This window comes from Pistacia vera, unplaced genomic scaffold (genome assembly GCF_008641045.1).
Source record: "Pistacia vera cultivar Batoury unplaced genomic scaffold, PisVer_v2 Contig343, whole genome shotgun sequence".
Taxonomy (NCBI): Eukaryota; Viridiplantae; Streptophyta; class Magnoliopsida; order Sapindales; family Anacardiaceae; genus Pistacia; species Pistacia vera.
This window is the reverse complement of record NW_022196161.1, coordinates 2,355,447-2,379,380: the sequence shown is the minus strand read 5'-3', so window position 1 is coordinate 2,379,380 and position 23,934 is coordinate 2,355,447. Positions and strand designations below refer to the sequence as shown.

General features: G+C 37.0%; 3 pseudogenes; 2 read left to right on the top strand and 1 right to left on the bottom strand.

The window, feature by feature from the left end:
• The first annotated feature begins 1,567 nt into the window (after positions 1–1,567).
• Positions 1,568–4,957, top strand: LOC116138714 (annotated as a pseudogene).
• Positions 4,958–8,997: 4,040 nt separating this feature from the next.
• Positions 8,998–11,163, bottom strand: LOC116138713 (annotated as a pseudogene).
• Positions 11,164–19,300: 8,137 nt separating this feature from the next.
• Positions 19,301–21,629, top strand: LOC116138712 (annotated as a pseudogene).
• Positions 21,630–23,934: the final 2,305 nt, after the last annotated feature.

Genomic DNA, 23,934 nt, shown 5'->3' with positions numbered 1-23,934 from the left:
AATATAGCAGATGTGGAGTAAAACTTAATTTCTCAACCACACAAATTATGGGGGGTGAATATATAGGAATCAATGAAAATAAATGTGGAATAAAACTTTTACAACCAACCACATAAATTATAAACAAGTATAAGCAATAAAGATATAAGTAATTAATTTGAAAAAAAATATTAAATGAGTTGAGAAAAGAGAAATGCTCAAAGAATTATGCTGATTTGAAGCTTTATCCCTAAGCATATCCTACGTATATAAACAATACATTACAAACATAGAACAATTATTGTTAATAAATGATATAGCTAAAAGTAGAAGGTAAACTGGTAAAGTATAAGACGAATGGACATTGCAAACTATGGTGAAAGATCTTCAAAAGATCCAATTATTTATATGCAAAGACCTTTTATATGTTAGTTACACATAAACCATCCAAATTGATATGGTCCGTATAATTATTTAATTATTTATAATTAATGAAATGACGACTAATAGCGTTTAGGATCTTCACAGTGCATGCAGTTTACCCTATAAATACCTTAAGAGACGAGAGCTTGTCATCATACCTCCTTATCGCTCTTCCATTCTTCAGCGAGCGGATCCATGAACAAGTTTGTTATTTTTGTCGCTTTAATTGCCTGCAGCCATGCCATTCTTTGGGCTGAAGGAAGGCAGTTAAAGTACAGGGAGAAAGAAGAAACAGCAAAGCCAGGCAACCAAGGCATCAGTTTGGAACAGAATGCTGCAGGGCTCAAAGAAGATTTGAAGACAACAAAACCTACTGTTGACATTCCTACTGCTGAAAACACTGTGAGTATGATAGGGGAAAAGGAAATATTCCCACCCATGAGTTTTGGTGCTTCTGCAACAGTATACCAGGATGGTTTTCGACCTACACCACCAGGTAACATTCCTGGTGTGGTTGGCGATAAACATGCGAAACAGGAAGAAGATGTCGAATCCAAACTCGAAGCAGATCATAGCCTTAAATTTAATGGTGGAAATTCTGATCCAGGATATAATTCCCGACCCACAACACCCGGGCACGGCCCACGCGTTAACAAAAGTGCAGAACCAAAAGCATAAACATGTACATATACATTAAGGTCATGTACTGTTCATTTAAGTCTCGTGCATGTTATTCCTTGTTTAAGCTTGCTCATTTATGTATGTTACAAAATCTCTCTATGGACTCAGCCGCTATGCTTTTATTCTAAATAAAAATTACTCCGTCTTTCATAATTTCGGCCCACAACACAACCCCGGGTCATAGTGTTAGAATAATGCAAAAACATAAAGACAAATTAATGCATGAAATCTTAAAGATTGAATCACAAAATTCAATATAATTTCATTGCAATCACATCTTAAAATCCACATATTAATATATAAAATATTGAATAAATAAATTAGAGATTGCTGAATGCACAAATTTTTTCCAAAATTGAATCTATCCATTATTGATCAATAGGCTTGTCCAGCACAAATATGACAATATATTAATGGTTTAATCGAATGTGCGTTTGCACAGGGACTTAGCCTTTTTAAACATAATTTATTGGCCGCTGCCGTTATGGATACAGTCACGCATAGATTGGATCACTTCACTCGACGCCTAAAGCTTTCCTGTAATGACTTGGCATGCCCATCAAATGGGACTGTTTCAACCATCCAAAGCTCTGCTTCATCTCACTGTCCTCAATAGTCAACCCGTCCGAGTCCACTCTGGGTCGCCACCTCGCTCGCCGACTCGTTCAAGTTGGTGTCACCGACGTGTTCTCTATCCCCGGTGACTTTAACTTGATTCTTCTTGACCATTTAATCGCTGAGCCCGGGCTTAACTAGATCGGCTGCTGTAACGAACTGAATGCTGGGTATGCCACAGATGGGTACGCGCGGTCGCGAGCTGTCGGTGCGTGTGTGGTTACTTTCACCGTCGGTGGTCTTAGCGTGCTCAATGCAATTGTTGGCGCTTACAGTGAAATTTTGCCTCTGGTTTGTACGGTTAGAGGGCCAAACTCAAATGATTATGGAACAAACAGGATCCTTCATCACACTATTGGGTTGCCTGGTTTTCGCCAAGAACTCAGATGCTTCCAGATTGTTACTTGCTTTCAGGTATGATCCTAAATTATAATAATTGTTTTCTTTGTTGATTAATAATATGAAAAAGTAGTCTCTCTTATAATATAAAAAGAAAAGATACCTTTAAGTGAATTTGAGATGTTGGATTTATTTATTTATTTTTTGCGTTGAGCTTGAATACTGTGTTCATGGGTTTTGGAAGTTCTTGTTGATGAGTGAATTAGCTTGATAAATGATGATAGCTTTGATGTATGTTTCTTTGGTAGGCTGTGGTGAATAACTTGGAAGATGCACATGAATTGATAAATACTGCAATATCAACTTCTTTGAAAGAAAGCAATCTTGTTTTTATCCGTATCAGTTGTAACTTGCCTGCGATTCCTCATCCTTCTTTCAGCCGGGAGCCAGTTCCATTTGCACTTTCTTCTAAGTAATCTTTTAAGACTTAAGTCATGGCTTATTTTAAGCCTTAAAAAATATGGTCGGTTGATGAGAATGTTTCTTTGTGACTTAATATTTATTTATATTGTGGGTGAGCAGATTGAGTAATAAAATGGGCTTGAGGCTGCAGTTGAGGCAACAGCAGAATTCTTGAACAAGCAGTGAAATCAGTGTTGGTTGGTGGACCTAAGCTTAGAGTTAGCAAGGCTTGTGATGCTTTTGTTGAGCTTGCTGATGCTTGTGGTTATGCCCTTGCATTGATGCCTTCGGTGCAAGGGCCAGTGCCAGAGCATCATCCCCATTTTATTGGAACTTACTGGGGTACAGTGAGCACTGCTTTTTGTGCTGAAATTGTGGAATCTGCAGATGCTTATTTGTTTGCGGAACCTATATTTAATGACTATAGGTCTGTTGGATACTCTCTTCTTCTTAAGAAAGAGAAGGCAATCATTCTCTAGCCTGACCGTCTTGTTATTGCGAATGGGCCTGCATTTGGGTGTGTTCTGATGAAGGATTTCCTGAAAGCACTTTCAAAGTGGGTCAAGCTCAACACTACTGCTTATGACAATTACCACAGGATTTATGTTCCTGAAGGGGTTCCTCTGAAGTGTGAACCTAAAGAGGCACTGAGGGTGAATGTTCTGTTCCAGCATATACAGAAGATGCTGTCTAGTGAAACTGCTGTGATTGTTGAGACAGGGGACTCTTGGTTCAACTGCCAAAAACTTAAATTGCCTAGAGGATGCGGGTGAGCAAAAGATTAATTATTGATGATTTTTCTAGCGCCTAGCAAGGTTTATAAATTTGAAGGTATAATTTGAATATGGTTTTGCGGGTATGAGTTCCAAATGCGATATGGATCAATTGGATGGTCAGTTGGTGCAACTCTTGGGTATGCACAGGTTGCGCCTGAGAAGCGCGTAATTGCTTGCATTGCTGATGGCAGCTTCCAGGTATGTGGGGTTATTATTTGGTGTCTGGTAATTGTCTTATACTTGGAAAACCAACCATGAGAAACCCTGTAAGTAATTAATTGAGGAAACTACAAGCACATTGGGTTTTGAACTGAAAGACATGCTTCTTTTTCACTTGATTTGTTATTTGACAATGCTGTTCTATTTCTTTTAAAATTTAAATGTGTGTCCCATATCTTGCATTATCTCACCTCAAAATCCTCCCAAAGTGTTATTGTCTTTTAATTAATGGATGTTTTATATTTTGCTTGGTGATTGCTCTCAGGTGAGTGCACAAAAGAAAAAGTTAAATTTTTTCTTTCGTTTACTGACGATTTCTCTCGTATGAGTTGAGTGTTTTTTCTTGGTAAGAAATTATAGGCATTTGAAAAGTTTGAGGAGTTCAAGGCTTTTGCAGAAAAACGAAGTGGTTGTGCAATCACAACTCTCAAAACAGACAGAGGGGGAGATTTTTTATCGGATGAGTTCACTCTGTTTTGCAAAGAAATGGGTATTCGTAGGCAACTGATAGTGAGGAAAACTCTAGAGCAAAATGGCATTGTCGAGAGGAAAAATTGACAATAGTAGAAATGGCATGAAGTTTGGTGATTGAGAAGAAGCTACCTAATGATTTCTAGGCTGAAGTAGTAGCTACATTAGTTCATCTTCTCAACATTTCTTCAACCAAGGTAGTGAGGAATAAGACACCTTAAGAGGCATGGTGAAAGATTAAGCCCAATGTAAGTGGTCTGAAAATTTTTGGTTGTGTTGCATATGCTTTAATTGACTCAAGTGATCGTGTTAAGATGGATAAGAAGAGTGAAAAATATATTTTTGTGGGGTACAGAGATGAAACAAAAGGTAATCGTTTGTCACAAAGAAGTTAATCATTTGTAGAGATGTTGTGTTTGATGAAAGTAGCAGGTGGTAGTGGAACAATGAACAAAATCAACACTTGCCCCTTATGAAAGTGTTGCTAGAATCGGGCGGTGTCACCTCGATCGTCTCCAATATGGAACCTGACAACCCTGAATCAATCCTTCTCTACTCCTTCAGAGTTTGAGAGCAGTGGTGGCCAGTCATCCCCTGACAGTGAAACTCCTCTAAGGAAGTTTCAGTCCTTGAGAGATATTTATACATCTACATATTCTCTTATTGTTGTAGAGCCCACAAGTTATGATGACGTTGCTGGAAATGAAGATTGGGAGAAATCCATGAAGGAGGAAATGTCGGCCATTGAAAGAAACAACCCATGGGAGCTCATGGATTTGCCACAGGGGAAGAATGCTATTGGCGTGAAGTGGGTCTACAAGGTGAAGTATCATGCTGATGGGAGTGTGCAGAAATGCAAGGCAAGGCTGGTTGTCAAAGGGTACATACAACAGTATGAGGTTGATTATTTTGATACGTTTTCTCCGGTTGTTAGATTTGAAACTGTGAGAATTATTGTGGCATTAGCAAGTCCAATGAGTTTATTAGTTTGATATCAAATATGCATTTTTGAAAGGTGTTTTGAATGAATGTGTATGTAAATCTACCACAAGGTTTTGTTATTGCTGTCAATGAAGAGAAAGTTTATAAGTTGAAGAAGGCTTGCTATGGTCTCAAGCTAGCACTAAGAGCTTGGTGTGGCAGACTTGATTCCTATCTCCAGTAAAATGGTTTTCTTTGAAGTGACAACGAGTCTACCTTGTATTTGAAGGTGAGCGGTAATGATATGCTTATTGTTTGTGTTTATGTGGATGACATTATATACACTAGTTCTACTAATATTCTTATTAAAGAATGTAAAGAAAGCATGATGCATGCGTTTGATATGACTGATTGGTGCTGCTGTATTATTTTCTTGGTCTTTAAATTCAACAAACAGAGTATGGCATTTTTATTTCACAAGAAAAGTATGTTGTAGACCTGCTTAAGAAATTTAGTATGCTGAATTGCAAAGTTGCCGCTACACCTATGAATACTTGTGAGAATCTGATCATGAATGATGGACAACAAAAGTTGATGATAAGTGGTTTAGAAGCATTATTGGTGGGTTGATGTATTTGACTCACACTCATTCGGATATTCTGTTTCATGTCAGTTTAGTCTCTAGATTCATGCACAATCCTTCGAAGCATCATCTTAGAGCGGCCAAACGGATCCTTCGTTACATCTGTGCAACTACAGACTATGTCATTTGGTATAAACAAAATTCTGATTTTAAATTAGTTGGTTTTACTAATAGTGATTGAGCTTGTTTTGTAGATGGTTTAAGAAGCACAAGTGGCTATATTTTCAGTCTTGGTTAAGGTGCTGTTTCATGGAGTTCGAAGAAGCAAGCTACCACAACACTATCATTAATGGAAGCAGAGTATATCATTGCAACTGCAGCTGTTTGTCAAGCTATTTGGATGAAGAGAATTCTTGTTGATATACAACAAGATCAATAGCATCCCACAAAGATTTATTGTGACCACAAGACAACTATTTCAATGACAAAAAATCTGGTTTTCCATGGGAGAACTGAACACATTGAACTTCATCACCACTTCATCAGAGATGTTGCTGCAGAATGAGATATTGTGATGAAGTATTGCCCAACCACTAAACAAGTTGCTGATGGTTTTATCAAAGCTCTCCCTTACTCCAAGTTCGTGAAATTCAAGAATCTACTTGGCGTATTTGGTTTCGCATCAAGGGGAAGTGAAGAAATGTGATGCTTAATTAATTCCTATTTTTATGTTAGTGGAGTCATGGAGTCAATTTCCTATTTTCATGTTAGTGGAGCCACCAAGTTATGGTGTAGAAAGTTATGGAGTTATGGAATATTTAGTGGAATTACTTCCATTACTTTAGGCTTAAGAAATTGAGCACTAGATGTTTTATTTCCTATTTAAAAAGTAGGTTTGGGTTTTTGTTATATATCAAAGAGGCTTTTACTTAAATACATTATAAGTACTGTGTCTAGAATTTCTCCTCTCATATTTTTAACTTGTTTTATTCTTCATGTTGTCTACGCTGCAAAGTATCCTGTTTGAGCGTGGGTTGCAATATATGAGGTCAATTTATAGTGTGACCAGAAATTTTTGCCAAATTTAATTACAGAAGAGTTGAAGCATTGGTTCATAATTCAAAGTAAATTTCTTCATCTAATTTATTTATGTTCAGTTGGGCTTATCATTAGGTCTTCCATATACTAGTCTAACTACACAAATGTTTTATCTACTATTTATAAGCTTATAACGGTTTAATCGTTTAAATGGTTTCAAAAGCTCACATTCCATCACTATGAATAACAAATTTTTTGATTTGATGAATGATAATACTACTTTTCCCATACTTCAGAGGTTCTTAATTTGTTTTTAATGGTCAAGGAGGCTCTGCTGGCAAAGCTCTATGAAATTTTGGGTCTTAGTTGCGAGCCTAGAACAGAAGCCTTATTATATAAGCCCCCATGGGTAGACAAAACTCAGAAGCATTACGGTACTTGAGTTGGGTCCATTGGGCAATCCATCACAACCTCAAGATATTTAGAATAGGCTGTAGAGCTCTCCTTTTGCTTTCTTAAAGTCCTTCAACTGATAGTGCTCACTTCTGCCATGCTTGTTTCTTTCAATCGAACACTACTGACTGGAAATCTTAAAACCTAAAGCCTTCACTATAGCATTTTCGCTAATCACTAGCCTAATCTCTGCCTCTCACGTTTAGTTCTTCCTTAATGAGCAAAGAATACATAGAGTCAAGACTAACGGATTTAGCTAGACTCCTTGCCAAAAAGCTAACTAAATCTACAAAGGAGAAGTCCCAATCAGTTGCACAAAGCTCGTTGCAATACCTAGCTAGATACATCTTATGATTTTCAAAAATTTAGCACAGTTTCTTATCACTGTTGGGTGAGAATGATTTGAAGAAATTGAATTTTCTTTTTATAGTATTGGAAAACAATCTAATTTTCTTTTTATTTGATTACCAAATTAAAAGGTTTTATATTAGAGAACGAAGGTTAAGTTTTAATGAGACGTACGCTTTAGAGAAAAATTTAGTGAAGTATAAATAGCATCGTCTATTGAGTCAAAAACTCTTAATGTTCAACTTAAATGGACAATTGAGACGTGTTATGGATTGAGTCATACTGCACCCAAAGAAGAATTTTTCAACTTACATCATATTCACAAGGAGTTCAATATCCAGTTATCCACATCTATTTAAGATTGGGATTGCCGGAATGCAGTATTTGTCATACCTCCCATATATTATACCTCTAAAATAATTTTGAAAGAAGTAACTGAAAAAAAGAAGAAGAATAAGAAGCAGAAATCATGTCAAATAATTAATTGATTACGTAAACGATTAATGAAACATTGTACTTAATAAACATTAATTTTAGAGTAATTCAAAGTCTTTATTAAATAAGGGTAATTAAGTCTTTTGCTGAAGTTGAAACAGTCCTAAGTGTTTGGTTTTTGTTCTTATGTTGAGTGGCTATAATTAAGGTGATGTGATAAGTGAAGTAGGGTGCAAGTAATCCTTTGGGTGTTGGTGGGTGTGGTTCTTTTGACTTGGCCATTGATTTTATTGAATTTTGTCTTTATATATTATCCACACCCACCAACCCGCATGGGCTCGAATATGCCACTCACAATCACAAGCTATATGTTTTACTTTATTTGTTCGGATCGAATGACCTTCCCTCAACCGACATTCATGATCTTCTCCCTCTAATTACAAAGGAATTAGGAATCTTGCAAATAAGTACTTGCGCGTGCGTGCGTGCATGGTTGGCTACATGGATAGTGGAACCGCGGCGTGTCGCTTCACTAATCTTATTTTTTATAGTCTCTTAAAATGCGCACCATATTAAATGTAACTGAAAAGTAAAGTAGTACAAAAAGCAATTAAAAAGGAGCCAGCCATGCACGCACGCACGAATATATTTGTTTTTGCAAGATTCTCAAGTCATTTTAAATTCCATTGTAAAACATATAGCTTGTGATTGTGAGTGGTATAGAAGTCGACCCAATGGGGGTTGGTATCGATTCTTTGAGTCATGACAATTGATACTAGGTCAAATTACGGCTGTTATACAAACCATGCATACATTAGTGTTAAAAAGTGTATCCATTAGGATCTTCACAGTGCATGCTTTTTAAGCTTATAAATACCTATCTAGACGAGAGCTTCTTCAGTTCTAACTCATCAAATCTCTTGTATTTCATGGCAAAATTCAATATAATTTCATGGCAATCACATCTTAAAATCCGCATATTAATTTATAAAATATTGAATAAATAAATTAGAGATTGCTGAATGCACAAATTTTTTCCAAAATTGAATCGATCCATCATTGATCAATAGGCTTGTCTTGCACAAATATGACAATATTTGAATGGAATTTAATCGAATGTGCGTTCGCACAGGGACTTAGCCTTTTTAAACATAATTTATTGGCCGCTGCCGTTATGGACACTGTCACACATAGATTGGATCACTTCACTCGACGCCTAAGCTTTCTACCGCTAGAAACCTTCAAAAGTGATGGTTAAGCATTCGAAGATTTGCAGCCTTTAAGATAGTCACCATCAAACAATTGGTCTATTGGGGGTTCAATAGGTCCAAGAACATGTATAACATGGGTCCCACCCTTCACTACTATGCAAGGGAGCTGAAGAGAGTGGGACAACCACCGCATTCCCAGGGGAAAGAGATTTAGCCTGTTCCTTGGTTGCACCACCTCCAGGGCAGGACCTGCAGCACTGAGATAGCAGCATTCACGCCTCCACCTCCAGTTTCAGCCGCCTGCACATGTTGATCTGTGAGTTAATCTTCTTAATGTGACAATCACAGGCTTAAGGTGAAAATCTTCAAAGGCCAAAGGGAGTAAAGGTTATCCATGTATGCATTCCAGTAGAAAGACATCAAGAACTTTAAACAGACAAACAGGCTTTCAAAGAGTTTCCCAATTGATATTTCAAGCCATTCATTTAACCCCTACTGAACTCTATGCGCATGAGACAAATCATACAGCTTACCATTTGCAGCATTACGATTACATTACAGTGTAAACTCCTCTGGAATGAAGTCGAGTTATATCTCCTACAATGTGAAGAAATTTTTGGGGTTAATTTTTTTTTTGTGCAGCTTTAGCCCTAACCAAAGATAAATCTTTGATCCATGAGTCAAGTCCCTAATACAAGCCGAGCATTTCCAAGCTTATATAGAAACTCCTCAACTTTCTCAATAATTATGTCAGGGCCTTTTCATGGTTGAATTGGAAATCGATGTTGAAATAGATGGAAAGGCCAGAGTGGGAACATCTTTAAAGACACTATTCTGGTTGCCAGAGTCCACTACCAGGTATCACTTATCTTTCCCTCCTCACCTGCAGTATCTGTAATGAAGATGTTTTCCTCGTCCTTCACAGATGGGATTCTTTACCTCAGTAGATTCAGGAGGTGCAGAATCCTGACCTCTACTTGCATTGGTTCTGGCATTAGAAGGAACATCTACTTTCTTCAAGAACTTCATTATACCAAGTTGAACTTTGGCATCTGGATTCTTTTGGCCAAAACAACCATTGTGAAGGGTATCCAAAGCACCAAGCCCAATGTATTATCAAGAGCACTTGAACATCACCTCATTCTGGCAAAACACAATTCGAGAAAACCCTTCCTCAACTTAGGCAGTTCTTTCTTCCGTAACATACTATTCACAACTGCTGCAGCTTTCCACCCTTGCAAATTCCCTTCATGGTCAGTCCGTTTAACAGATCGAGATATACAAAGTTTGGCGAAGATCAAGGACCACGCAGGCATCTCTACTTGAAGAGCTCCAAGCCTCATAAAATCCACACGTTGTTCTCTTTCCAAGTGCATCTGTCAATAAATACACTTTTTCCCTCCTTCAATGCACGGCTGCATTCTTTAGGCCACTGGACCTTCGTTCCAGATTTGCCGTATTAATTGTATCCTACAATACTATAAAACAAAATAAACCAACCATTAAGGAAATTTCAATACTACACATGCTCATTGTACAATCAAGCGCACTGAATTCTGCACCACTTCTTTCTGAACGTTAAATCAAGGACAAAATCATTTGATTACCAATACACATTCTTATATAGCTTCATAATGAAACGAAGAAAACGACTTGCAACAAATGTCCCAATTGTTTTTGCTCACCCTCAAAAACAACACTTTATCGATTTGTTTAGTGAGTCCTAACTATTACTCAGTCCTTTTTCCTGCTGGCAGTTGAATATGTAAAAAGCAGTACATTGAAAAGGATTGTTTTTTTTTTTTTTTTTTTTTTTACATAGCCATTCCAATACTAAGAAACATGAAGCTCAGTAAGCATTTATCAAATAAGTACGATACAAATAATTGGAGAAAAAAAGGATGAGACCTGACAAATGCGGACCCAGGGCCGAGCTGAGGAACGCAAGACTTGGTCGCAGAAGGTGGACTTGCCGCTTCCTGGGCGCCCACTAATAGCACCACAATTGGTTTCCCCTTCTCTCCTTCGCCTTCATTACACGCATTATACGTTAAAAAGAATATAAACTCATGATTTGGTCATAAACAAAATTTTTTTAATAAAAACTAGCAGAAATAGCATACCTCCGGCTTTACAAGTATCGTCAACATCCATATCCATTCTTAATCAGCGATTGGGAGTTCATGTGGGTCAGTAATTAGAAAATGCAACTGCAACCATGCCGAAACGTTCTCTCCAAGCTTCGATAGGTCTTATAGCAGGATTGCCGCCAGCTCGCTACTGGGCGTTCGTCTACGGTCCTAAATGGGCTGGGCCTAAAATATGGACCAACTGTTATGCAAAGTTACAGCCTGGTCAACGTAAAGGGACAATATATATGTTGAAATTCATAATTCATTTTCTTGTTTTAATAAAATAAAGAATAGTTCATCGAATTTTACTATAGGTCCCCTGTGACATGGGTATAATTCTCGGAATTATACAGCACCGATGGTAGTATACTGAATTTATGCACCGAATGACTTGATAAAATCCTGACCGTTGATTAATTTTAACTTAATAATCAATTGTCAGGATTTTGTCACGTCATTCGGTGTACAAATTCGATGCACTACTTCGATGACTGTGCATTACTCATAATTCTCGTGGAGGTTATAGTTCTAGGGAAAACAGTCTTGTATTGAGACCTAAGGAGACTTTTGACTATTATAAATAAATCTATGTTTTTGAAATTTTTCAAAAATAAACCATTATCGAGTATGAAAAGTTTAATATGCTCCATTCAAGAGTCTTTTATGAATAATGACCATCTTATACAAACCATTGATTGCTGTAAAAAATGTTTCCATTATTCTTACTGTTGGGCGGTTTTTTTTTCACAAACTAGAGGTATGCAAGCCTTTGGGAAGTTTGCGCAAAAGATTTATGAAAGATTGTGAATAACAAATATGATGTTAAACCCATGGATTCAGTGTGATTCATGTGTAAATTAAATGATGTGCAAAGCAGTAAGTGTGTAAGGATAAAAGAACGAATAGAACAAAAAATGATTTTTAAAGTAATTTGGATGCACAGAATAATTTTTACGTCCTGTTATTTATTGATGAGTTTACAGGGAGTAATATTCTAGAAAGACTATTATTGTAGGGTTCTTGTAGTAAAAGAGATGAAGATATCTCTTTGGTTTCGGTGAGAACCCTTTATTGATAGTGTTTTGAGGGTGACATATGAAATAATTCACGTACAGTTTGCCATGTGACACTATATCAATTAGTTTGTGAGTGAAGTAATTCTTGTGTGAGTTGACGCGGAGAGCAACTTGCATCCTTAATGGGCATGTCTCCTTTGAAGGTCGGTTGCTTCCTTCTTCATGAAGCTTTATACGTATTATTTCCAATTAATATATAGGTATAAAGCTTTTAATTTTTCTGTATCATATCCTGATCTTGTTGGCACTTCCCCTTCTGAATTCTGAAGCTTTATACGTATATATTACTGATTAATTAACTAATCAAAACTCAGATTCCAAGTGGTTAATCAAATTGTTGTGGAGAAGTGGTCCATTATAACCTACATAATTTTCATGATTCCATTCCAAGTTTAGATAATCCATATATAAATGTACGATTCAAATAACTTTAACACCCTCTAAAAACCATTCGTTATTTAGGGCTAAAAAATGTCCTCGGCCCAAATAGGGCCCAAAATGAAGACACCTCTAGCAAAGCTGAAAGCTCAAGCCCAATCCTGATGGGGCCCATAACAAGATCTACAGATAAGGCCCGATTCAGTTTGTTTTCCCAACTCCTCACCATCTAGATCCGCCTTCTGGTCCTAGAACACCTTCTGGATTCACTATCAACTTGGAGCCTACAGTCGCCTATGACTACAGTACATTTGAACTCTATAAGGAAGTCATCACGTCCTAATTCGCAAGGCCCGTCCTAACCACGCTGGGACTTACTTTCCTACTTAGGTAAGAGAACAAAGGCTCCACTCTTCCACAAAGTCATAACTACAAGGACTCCAAGTCCGCCCCATATTTGAAGACTGTAGTCACTATTTAACATAGGACAACCTTCTCACAAGGCACGAACACATTGCACCTTCAGACCCTTGAGTTCTCGCCTTGAGAACTCCATATACAGCCATAGTCACAGTCTCCGACTAGACTTCTGGTAACCTTCTCTCACCCTAACCCTCACTAAACTAGCCTCTCTCAGCCTTGCTACTTGAGCGTCTGGTGCCTATGGCAATACCATCCCGTGTTTCCCGTTCGCTTTACGCTTGTTTCCTTACATGTAGGTGCACATATTGCTAGTGACTTCAACCTCATGAGATCAGTCCCCCTTCCGTACATGTAGATTTTTGCTTCTACGTTATTATCGCATTCAGTCAAATTCCGGTTGTTAAAAACCATTCGTTACTATCAAAAGTGTTCCCATTGCTAGAAAAAATAAGTTAAATATATTATTTCTTTATTTAAGTGAGTCTAATCAGACATCCATACAAAAATGATAATTGATTTAGCACATAAACGATGTTTATAGTTGGAAAGTTGCACCGACAGCGAAAAAAAAAAAAAAAAAAAAAAAAAAACATTTAGTAAAGGGATGAGCCGGTGAGGGAGAATAGGTTTATTGCCCCCAACTGAATATATTTCACCTCTTGAGCAAGCTCCTAATTTTTCTTTCTTTTTCTTTTTTCTTTTTAATAATTTCAACTTTATTTTTTCATTACAGTCTTCCATAACAAATATTTGGCCTTCTATTCTTTCCAAATTAGCTATATGTAGACTCCTAAATTAAAATGCTCAATACAACACAGTAGAAAATTTACTGTGTTGGAATACTGTTTTGGGCGGTTGGAATCAAAGAATTTTTGTGTACCAACAGTCACTATTTAACTCATAGCATTAAAAGTAAACCAATCTAATGCACCACAGGCTTGACTAATATTATTGCTTATATTTATAAGTGTTATGCCTGGGAAATCAAGGGCTGACGTGGGAAGTCCGTGATGAAGTGTGACTTGCTCCTGTTAGACGGTAAGCGCACGTCAGGCCTGCCAGATGCTGTGAGCTCCCACGTGTCCATTTCTCTGCTCCAAATCGCATGAAATCAGCTTGGGACGTGGGCAATGTGACGTAAACCGGATTATGTCCTGACATTCACACCAACCCATAGATTTAATGATGATTACATGCATTCATCTCGTTATAAAAAGAGGAAGACCCCTTCATTAAGGGGATTCGACCATTTTACACTTGAACTCTCTCTCTTGCAAATTTGTATTTACTTTTCCTAATCATTTGTAAGTCAGTCCACTGTTGCGACCTGACCCCTATCTAATACAAATCAGTGGACGTAGGATTCACTACCTTAGCACCGACCACTTTAAAAAGCTCTCATTGCATTTATTCTACATTCTCTCCATAATCACGTGTGTCCCTTACATCAACGTTACGTACGTGTCGATTAATTGGTGTTAAAATCACTCATCAACAATAAGATTAGCAACAGGGAAACTGGGGCTTGCGGGGGTTCCAAACCTTGAGGAGCCAACCATGCACACCCGAGATTTTTTGCAACATTTTCTAAATTCATTTTCAATGACATGGTCAATGGCAGATTTGGCACTAAACAGTGTTATGGTTGGAAAGCTGAGCACTGACAGGAAAAAAAAAAAACATTTAATATAGTAAAGAAAGTAGAGAAGAGCAATAGAATATCAAGAAAAATCCTTTAAAAAGCTATACTTTTTGTAGTTTCAGTCAAGTAGTATTTGTAGTTTGAGTGACTATTGTATTCAGTCAAATAAGGTATCCATTCGTTGTTATTGTATTCAGTCAATTCCGGCTGTTAAAAAAACCATTCATTACAATCAAAAGTGCTCCCTTCTTCAAAGCTGCAAATCAGACATCCATCCAAATGAAGGAATCTAATAATGGCATTCATGACATCAAAGTGATTATTTTTTAAAACAAAAAGTGGTTCCCACTTTTTAAGACTTGTATTGTGATACTGTCTTGTGTGGCGGGGTTCTTTTATCTCTATCAGAGTTTTCCTTTCTCTGTCTCTAGCGAGAGTTGTTAAAGCCTATTTCCAAGGCTCAAATTAAGCTAACCTTTGCTTTTCTTGTCCTCCAAGAATTCAAATGTATCCCCAAAGCTTCAAATTTGTCAAATCCCTGTATGGATACACTTTTTGACAGTAATGTATGGTTTGTATAACAACCGTAATTTGACCGAGTATCAATTGTCATGAGTCATGACTCAAAGAACCACAGCCACCAAGTCCCATGGGGTCGACTATGCCACTCAAATTCACAAGGCATATATGTCCTTCTTATATTCTAACTTCTAAATTTAGTTAATTATATCATTCCTTAACATTCTAGAATGTGAGACCAACTTACAGTATTTCTTGAAGCTAAATATCCTTGACCTTCAATGTGCTCAACTGTTGCTTTATGTTGTTTGAAGTTTGTGAATAAAATCAATGAAAAAAATGTGGAATAAAACTTTTATTTAATTATGATTTTATTTGGTGTTCTTAAAAATATAGTAGGGATATAGAGATAAAGTGAATAAAATCAATACCAAATGTTCATATTTGAAACAGCTGAGTTAATGTGCTGATATTACCACTAATTTAAATTAATTAAACTCGCCTTGATTCTTCACAATTGCTTATTGCCTAATGTTTAATGTTTATAAGATTAGTGGGATGGAGGTGCTGGGGTGGGTTCCAAATCTCGAGGAGCCAACCGTGCACACACAGTGCACACACACCCTATAAATACCTTAGAGACGAACTTGTCATCATACCTCCTTATAGCTCTTCGTTTCTTCAGCAAGCCCCTAAAAACCATTCGTTATATTTGTATTCAGTCAAATATTTCCGGCTGTTATAAAAACCATTCGTTACTATCAAAAAGTGTTCCCATTGCTAGAACATCCTATAATTATAATATATTATTCTTTCTTTAAGTGAAGTCTAAACCAAACGATTACTTTTAGCTCATAGCATTAAAAGTAAACCAATCTAATGTACTAAGGCTTGACTAATATTATTTGCTTATATTTATAGGATTAGTAGCAGGGAAACTGGGGCCTGGCGTGGGTTCCAAACCTTGACGACCAACCATGCACACCCATATTTTTGCAACATTTTCTTAATTCATTTTCAATGACATGGTCGATGGTAGATTTGGCACATAAACTAGTGTTATGGTTGAAAGGTGAGCACTGACAGAAAAAAAAAAACATTAACATTTAGTAAAGACGTGAGAAGAGCAATAGAATATTCAAGAAAAATCTTTACAAAGCTATTCTTTTGTAGTTTAAGTCAATAGTATTTGTAGTTTGCGTGATTATTGTATCAGTCAAAATTATGGTATCCATTCGTTTATACTGTATTCAGTCAAATTCCGGCTGTTATAAAAAACATCGTTACTATCAAAAGTGCTCCCATTAAAAACCATTCGTAAAGCTGCAAATCAGACATCCATAACAAAAAATAATTGATATTTACACATAAACTAAATAATATCCTTTAAAAACCATATCCTTTTTATGCTACATAAATTACATAATTTTTAATACCATTTTATTAAAGTTCACAAGGATGCTGCTTTTCAAAAAAAAAAATTCTATAGTCGAGCACAACACTGGAACAAATTGTATTTGTAGATAGTAGAATTCAGAACCGTTTTCCGATAAGTACTTCAAAATATATTATAAATAAGAGTATCAACAGCTTAATTTTTATTAGTTATTGCTGTTCAGATAATTGTATTATTGTATGAATTTGTCCCCATAAATCGAAGTCCTCCCTACTTCCTTGACTGTGTATTTAGCACTCAACATTAATTGTTAATAAAAACAGCAGAGATGTGATCTTGTAAATTTAAAACATAGTGCGTTGAGTGCATGTCAATATGAACCCATAATAGATATTTCGTGCATGGTGTAAGAATCTAATCATGGCATGCATGACATCAAAGTGATGATCTTGATTAATTTTTTAAACCAAAAAGTGATTCCCCCTTGTTAGACTTGTGAATTGTGATACTGATCTTGTGTGGCGTGGGTTCTTTTATCTCTATAAAAGTTTTCTCTTTCTCTGTCTCTAGCAAGTTACTTTGCTCAGTTGTTAAAAGCTTTTTTCTAAGGCTCAAATTAAGCTAACCTTTGCTTTTCTGTCCTCGTTTTGATTTTCTGCCAAGAAATTCAATGTATCCCCCACGCTCAATTTGTCCAATCCCTGTAATGGATACACTTTTTGACAATAATGGATAACCTTTTTTAGTAATGTATGGTTTGTATTACAACCGTATTTGACCGAGTATCAATTGTCATGACGCCAAAGACCATTTCCAGTTTGTCTTGAAGCTAAATATCCTTGACCTTTCAATGTGCTCAACTTTTGCTTTATGTTGTTCGAATTTTTTAAGGGCGGTACGTAATCTATTTAATTTATTTCCTTACATAGACGGTTGGTAAGCTATGAGAAGGTAGTATATCCCTGCCACCATCGAAATGCTCTATGGAAAAACTCCTAAATGCAACATTAATAATGACAATATCCAAGTTGCCTTAGTGGATGAGGACTAAAATTTAACAGTTTTCTTGCCATCATCCCCAAGTGCCTATTCAGATCATTACTAATAGTTCGAGTTCGAGAGAGACTTAATTTACTAGAAGTACTTAACAATATATTGACATGCATATAAATATATCTCTGCTTTCATCACTAAAGTCAGTTAGTTTCATGTTCATTTCACAATTATCATTAATATGAAGCATAACTTTAAACAATGGCCCAAATATAGCAGATGGGGATAAAACTTAATTTCTCACCACACAAATTAGGGGGGTGATATATAGGAATCAATGGAAATAAATGTGGAATAACTTTTACAACCACCCACATAAATTATAAACAAGTATAAGCTATAAAGATATAGTAATTTGAAAAAAATATATTAAATAGTTGAGAAAAGAGAAATGCTCAAAGAATTATGCTGATTGAAGCTTTATCCCTAAGCATATCCTACGTATATAAACAATACATTACACATAGAACAATTATTGTTAATAAATGATATGCTAAAATTAGAAGGTAAACTGGTAAAGTATAAGACGAATGGACATTGCAAACATGGTGAAAGATCTTCAAAAGATCCAATTATTATATGCAAGACCTTTTATATGTTAGTACCATAAACCATCCAAATTGATATGGTCCGTAAATTATTTAATTATTTATATTAATGAAATGACGACTAATAGCGTTTAGGATCTTCACAGTGCATGCATTTACCTATAAATACCTTAGAGACGAGAGCTTGTCATCATACCTCCTTATCGCTCTTCCATTCTTCAGCGAGCGGATCCATGACAAGTTTGTTATTTTTGTCGCTTTAATTGCCTGCAGCCATGCCATTCTTTGGGCTGAAGGAAGGCAGTTAAAGTACAAGGAAGAAAAAACAGCAAAGCCAGGCAACCAAGGCATCAGTTGGAACAGAATGCTGCAGGGCTCAAAGAAGATTTGAAACAACAAAACCTACTGTTGACATTCCTACGCTGAAAACACTGTGATTAGATAGGGAAAAGGAAATATTCCCACCCATGAGTTTTGGTGCTTCTGCAACAGTATACCAGATGGTTTTCGACCTACACCACCAGTAACATTCCTGGTGTTGGCGATAAACTGCGAAACAGGAAGAAGATGTCGAATCCAAACTCGAAGCAGATCATAGCCTTAAATTTAATGGTGGAAATTCTGATCCAGGATATAATTCCCGACCCACAACACCCGGGCACGGCCCACGCTAACAAAAGTGCAGAACCAAAGCATAAACATGTACATATACATTAAGGTCATGTACTGTTCATTTAAGTCTCGTGCATGTTATTCCTTGTTTAAGCTTGCTCATTTATGTATGTTACAAAATCTCTCTATGGACTCAGCCGCTATGCTTTTATTCTAAATAAAAATTACTCCGTCTTTCATAATTTCGGCCCACAACACAACCCCGGGTCATAGTGTTAGAATAATGCAAAAACTAAAGACAAATTAATGCATGAAATCTTAAAGATTGAATCACAAAATTCAATATAATTTCATTGCAATCACATCTTAAAATCCACATATTATATATAAAAATATTGAATAAATATTAGAGATTGCTGATGCACAAATTTTTTCCAAAATTGAATCTATCCATTATTGATCAATAGGCTTGTCCAGCACAAATATGACAATATATAATGGTTTAATCGAATGTGCGTTTGCACAGGGACTTAGCCTTTTAAACATAATTTATTGGCCGCTGCCGTTATGGATACAGTCACGCTAGATTGGATCACTCACTCGACGCCTAAGCTTTCCTGTAATGACTTGCATGCCCATCAAATGGGCTGTTTCAACCATCCAAAGCTCTGCTTCATCTCACTGTCCTCAATAGTCAACCCGTCCGAGTCCACTCTGGGTCGCCACCTCGCTCGCCGACTCGTTCAAGTTGGTGTCACCGACGTGTTCTTCATCCCCGGTGACTTTAACTTGATTCTTCTTGACCATTTAATCGCTGAGCCCGGGCTTAACTAGATCGGCTGCTGTAACGAACTGAATGCTGGTTATGCCACAATGGGTACGCGCGGCGTCGGAGCTGTCGGTGCGTGTTGTGTTTACTTTCACCGTCGGTGGTCTTAGCGTGCTCAATGCAATTGTTGGCGCTTACATGAAATTTTGCCCTTGTTTTGTACGGTTAGAGGGCCAAACTCAAATGATATGGAACAAACAGGATCCTTCATCACACTATTGGGTTGCCTGGTTTTCGCCAAGAACTCAGATGCTTCCAGATTGTTACTTGCTTTCAGGTATGATCCTAAATTATAATAATTGTTTTCTTTGTTGATTATAATATGAAAAAATAGTCTCTTTTATGATATAAAAAAGAAAGATACCTTTAAGTGAATTTGAGATGTTGATTTATTTATTTATTTTTTGCGTTGAGCTTGAATACTGTGTTCATGGGTTTTGGAAGTTCTTTTTGATGAGTGAATTAGCTTGATAATGATGATAGCTTTGATGTATGTTTCTTTGGTAGGCTGTGGTGAATAACTTGGAAGATGCACATGAATTGATAAATACTGCAATATCACCTTCTTTGAAAGAAAGCAATCTTGTTTTTATCCGTATCAGTTGTACTTGCCTGCAGTCCCTCATCCTTCTTTCAGCCGGAGCCATTTCCATTTGCACTTTCTTCTAAGTAATCTTTTAAGACTTAAGTCATGGCTTATTTTAGCCTAAAAAATATGGTCGGTTGATGAGATGTTTCTTTGTGACTTAATATTTATTTTATTTGTGGGTGAGCAATTGAGTAATAAAATGGGCTTGAGGCTGCAGTTGAGGCACAGCAAATTCTTGACAAGCAGTGAAATCTTGTGTTGGTGGTACCTAAGCTTAGAGTTAGCAAGGCTTGGATGCTTTTGTGAGCTTGCTGATGCTTGTGGTTATGCCCTTGCATTGATGCCTCGTGCAGGGGCCAGTGCCAGAGCATCATCCCCATTTTATTGGAACTTACGGGGTACAGTGAGCACTGCTTTTTGTGCTGAAATTGTGGAATCTGCAGATGCTTATTTGTTTGCGGAACCTAATTTAATGACTATAGGTCTGTTGGATACTCTCTTCTTCTTAGAAAAGAGAAGGCAATCATCTCTCTGACCGTCTTGTTATTGCATGGGCCTGCATTTGGTGTGTTCTGATGAAGGATTTCCTGAAAGCACTTTCAAGTGGGTCAAGCTCACACTACTGCTTTAGACAATTACCACAGGATTTATGTTCCTGAAGGGGTTCCTCTGAAGTGTGAACCTAAAGAGGCACTGAGGGTGAATGTTTCTGTTCCAGCATATACAGAAGATGCTTGTCTAGTGAAACTGCTGTGATTGTTGAGACAGGGGACTCTTGGTTCAACTGCCAAAACTAAATTGCCTAGAGGATCGGGTGAGCAAAAGATTAATTATTGATGATTTTTCTAGCGCCTAGCAAGGTTTATAAATTTGAGGTATAATTTGAATATGGTTTTGCGGGTATGGTTCCAAATGCGATATGGATCAATGGTCATTTGGGCAACTCTTGGGTATGCACAGTTGCGCCTGAGAAGCGCGTAATTGCTTGCATTGCTGATGGCAGCTTCCAGGTATGTGGGGTTTATTTTGGTGTCTTGGTAATTGTCTTATACTTGGAAACCACCATGAGAAACCTGTAAGTAATTAATTGAGGAAACTACAAGCACATTGGGTTTTGAACTGAAGACATGCTTCTTTTTCACTTGATTGTTATTTGATATGCTGTTTCTTGCTTTTAAAATTTAAATGTCTCCCATATCTTGCATTATCTCACCTCAAAATCCTCCCAAAGTGTTATTGTCTTTTATTAATGGATGTTTATATTTTGCTTGGTGATTGCTCTCAGGTGAGTGCACAAAAGAAAAAGTTAAATTTTTTCTTCGTTTACTGACGATTTCTCTCGTATGAGTGAGTGTTTTTTCTTGGTAAAATTATAGGCATTTGAAAAGTTTGAGGAGTTCAAGGCTTTTGCAGAAAAACGAAGTGTTGTGCAATCACACTCTCTCAAACAGACAGAGGGGAGATTTTTTATCGGATGAGTTCACTCTGTTTTGCAAAGAAATGGGTATTCGTAGGCAACTGATGTGAGGAAAACTCTAGAGCAAAATGGCATTGTCGAGAGGAAAAATTGACAATAGTAAAATGGCATGAAGTTTGGTGATTGAGAAGAAGCTACTAATGATTTCTAGGCTGAAGTAGTAGCTACTTAGTTCATCTTCTCAACATTTCTTCAACCAGGTAGTGAGGAATAAGAACCTTAAGAGGCATGGTGAAAGATTAAGCCCAATGTAAGTGGTCTGAAATTTTTGGTTGTGTTGCATTGCTTTAATTGACTCAAGTGATCGTGTTAGATGGAAAGAAGAGTGAAAAATATATTTTGTGGGGTACGAGATGAAACAAAGGTATCGTTTGTCACAAAGAAGTTAATCATTTGTAGAGATGTTGTGTTTGATGAAGTAGCATGGTAGTGGAACAAGTGACAAAATCAACACTTGCCCCTTATGAAAGTGTTGCTAGAATCGGGCGGTGTCACCTCGATCGTCTCCAATATGGAACCTGACAACCCTGAATCAATCCTTCTCTACTCCTCTCAGAGTTTGAGAGCAGTGGTGGCCAGTCACCCTGACATGAAACTCCTCTAAGGAAGTTTCAGTCCTTGAGAGATATTTATACATCTACATATTCTCTTATTGTTGTAGAGCCCACAAGTTATGATGACGTTGCTGGAAATGAAGATTGGGAGAAATCCATGAAGGAGGAAATGTCGGCCATTGAAAAACAACCCATGAGCTCATGGATTTGCCACAGGGAAGAATGCTATTGGCGTGAGTGGGTCTACAGGTGAAGTATCATGCTGTGGGATGTGTGCAGAAATGCAAGGCAAGGCTGGTTGTCAAAGGGTACATACAACAGTAGAGGTTGATTATTTGATACGTTTTCTCCGGTTGTTAGATTTGAAACTGTGAGAATTTTTGTGGCATTAGCAAGTCCATGAGTTATTAGTTTGATATCAATATCATTTTGAAAGGTGTTTTGAATGAGGTGTATGTAAATCTACCACAAGGTTTTGTTATTGCTGTCAATGAAGAAAAGTTTATAAGTTGAAGAAGGCTTGCTATGGTCTCAAGCTAGCACTAAGAGCTTGGTGTGGCAGACTTATTCCTACTCCAGTAAAATGGTTTTCTTTGAAGTGACAACGAGTCTACCTTGTATTTGAAGGTGAGCGGTAATGATGCTTATTGTTTGTGTTTATGTGGATGACATTATATACACAGTTCTACTAATATTCTTATTAAAGAATGTAAAGAAAGCATGATGCATGCGTTTGATATGACTGATTGGTGCTGCTGATTATTTTCTTGGTCTTTAAATTCAACAAACAGAGTATGGCATTTTTATTTCACAAGAAAAGTATGTTGTAGACCTGCTTAAGAAATTTAGTATGCTGAATTGCAAAGTTGCCGCTACACCTATGAATACTGTGTAGATCTGATCATGAATGATGGACAACAAAAGTTGATGATATGGTTTAGAAGCTATTGGTGGGTTGATGTATTTGACTCACACTCATTCGGTTATCTGTTTCATGTCAGTTTAGTCTCTAGATTCATGCACAATCCTTCGAAGCATCATCTTAGAGCGCCAAACGGTTCCTTCGTTACATCTGTGCAACACAGACTATGTCATTTGGTATAAACAAAATTCTGATTTTAAATTAGTTGGTTTTACTAATAGTGATGAGCTTGTTTTGTAGATGGTTTAAGAACACAGTGGCTATATTTTCAGTCTTGGTTAAGGTGCTGTTTCATGGAGTTCGAAGAAGCAAGCTACCACAACACTATCATTAATGGAAGCAGAGTATATCTTGCAACTGCAGCTGTTTGTCAAGCTATTTGGATGAAGAGAATTCTTGTTGATATACAACAAATCAATAGCATCCCCACAAGATTTATGTGACCACAAGACAACTATTTCAATGACAAAAAATCTGGTTTTCCATGGGAGAACTAACACATTGAACTTCATCACCACTTCATCAGAGATGTTGCTGCAGAATGAGATATTGTTGAAGTATTGCCCACCACCCTAACAGTTGCTGATGGTTTTATCAAAGCTCTCCCTTACTCCAAGTTCGTGAAATTCAAGAATCTACTTGGCGTATTTGGTTTCGCATCAAGGGGAAGTGAAGAAATGTGATGCTTAATTAATTCCTATTTTTATGTTAGTGGAGTCATGGAGTCAATTTCCTATTTTCATGTTATGAGCCACCAGTTATGGTGTAGAAAGTTATGGAGTTATGGAATATTTAGTGGAATTACTTCCATTACTTTAGGCTTAAGAAAT